Raw genomic sequence first — 2012 nt, forward strand, 5'->3', positions numbered from 1 at the left:
TCAATTCAAAATGGATTAAAGACTTAATCGCGCAGTTGATCATGGTGTACAGTTTTTTTCATGTTTTGCTGTATTGTTTGCTAGTATTTTGAGGATTTTTGTATCTGTGTTCATCAGAGATATTGGCTTATAGTTTTCTTTTTTTGTTGTGTCTTTGTCTAGTTTTGGTATCAGGGTGATGCTGGCCTCATAAAATGAGTTTGGGAGAATGGCCTCTGTTTCAGTTTTTTTGAATAGTTCAAAGATAATTGGTATTAACTTGTCTTTAAAGGTTTGGTGGAATTCAGCAATAAATCCATCCTGTCCTGGGCTTTTCTTTGTCAGAAGACTGCTGATTACTGCTTCAATCTCATTGCTTATTATTGGTCTGTTCTGGCTTTCTGTTTCTCTTTTGTTTAGTCTTGGTAGTTTGAATGTGTTCAGAAATATATCCATTTCCTCAAGGCTTTCAAATTTGTGGGCAATAGTTGTTTATAATAGTTTCTAATGATTCTTTGTATTTCTGTGGTATGGCTTGTAATGTCACTTTTTTCATTTCTGATTTTTGTTATGAGTCTTCTTTCTTCTTTTTTTAGTTATCCTAGCTAATGGTTTGTCTAGTTTGTTTATCTTCTCAAAAAACCAAAATTTTGTTTCATTGATCTTTTTGTATTGTTTTCTGGGTTTGTTCTGATCTTAATTTCTTTCTGTCTACTGGTTTTGTGATTGATTGCTGTTGTTTTTCTAGTTCATTGAGATGTAATGGTAGGTTCTTTTTTGAAAACTTTTTATTCTTTTGATGTAAGCATTTATTACAATAAACTTCTCTCTTTGAACTGCTTTTATAGTATCCCAATGGTTTTTGTATGGTGTGTCTTTATTTTTATTAATTTCAAGAAGTTCTGATTTCCTGTTAAATTTTCTGGACCCATAGGTCATTAGGGGCAAGTTGTTTAATTTCCACATATTTGTATAGTTTCCAGAGTTTTGCTTGTTATTGATTTCTAGTTTTAATCCATTGTGGTCTGAAAAGATGTTTGAAATGATTTCAGTTTTTTTAAATTTGTGGAGATTTGAATTGTGACCTCACATGAAGTCTATTCTGGACAATGTTCCATGTGCTAAGGAGAAGAATGTATATTCTCTATGTAGTTGTTGGATGAAATGTTATGTGCATATCTGCCAAGTCCAATTTGTCTAAAGTGGATTTGCTGCCTAGATGATCTGTCCAGTGCCAAGAGAGGGGTGTTCAGGTCCCCAATTATTACTGTATTGGGTTCTCTCTCTTTCTTTAGGTCTAATAATGTTTGCTTTATATATCTGGGTGCTCTGGTGTTGGGCACATTTATATTTATGATTGTTATGTCTTCTTGCAGCATAGATCCCTTTATGATTATATAATGGCCTTCATTGTATCTTTTTAGAGTTTCTGATTTAAGCTCTATTTTATTCTGTATAAAAATCGCTACTCCTGTTTATTTTGGGTTTACATTGCATGGTATATCTTTTTGCATCCCTTCACTATTAGTCTGTGTGTCTTTATAGGTAAGGTGAGTCTCTTATAAACAGCATGTAGTTGGGTCTAGCTTTTTAATCAAATCAGTCAGTCCATGTCTTTTTAGTGGGGAATTTAATGCATTTACATTTAGGGTTGTTATTGAAAGGTAGATCTTCTTAATTTTTTTCAACAATGTTTTGTAGTTTTTAGAGAATATGTATTGGTCTCATTTGGGTAAATTTATTCCTAAGTATTTTATTTTTTAATGCTACTGCAAATGGAATTCCTTTCTTAATTTTATTTTTGGAATTTTTTATTGCAAATATATAGAAAAAATGTTTTTGTATATTGATTTTGTAACCCACAAACTCGATGAATTCATTTGTTAGTTCTAATAGTTTCTTAGTGGATTCTTTAAGGTTGCCTGTATACAGAATCATGTAATTTGTTGTTGAGATAGTTGTACTTCCTCCTTTCTAATCTGTATACATTTTATATCTTTTTTGTGTGTAATTGCCCTGGCTAGCATCTACAG

The sequence above is a fragment of the Galeopterus variegatus genome, unplaced genomic scaffold (genome assembly GCF_000696425.1).
Source record: "Galeopterus variegatus unplaced genomic scaffold, G_variegatus-3.0.2 Scaffold4766, whole genome shotgun sequence".
In the NCBI taxonomy this organism is placed as follows: domain Eukaryota; kingdom Metazoa; phylum Chordata; class Mammalia; order Dermoptera; family Cynocephalidae; genus Galeopterus; species Galeopterus variegatus.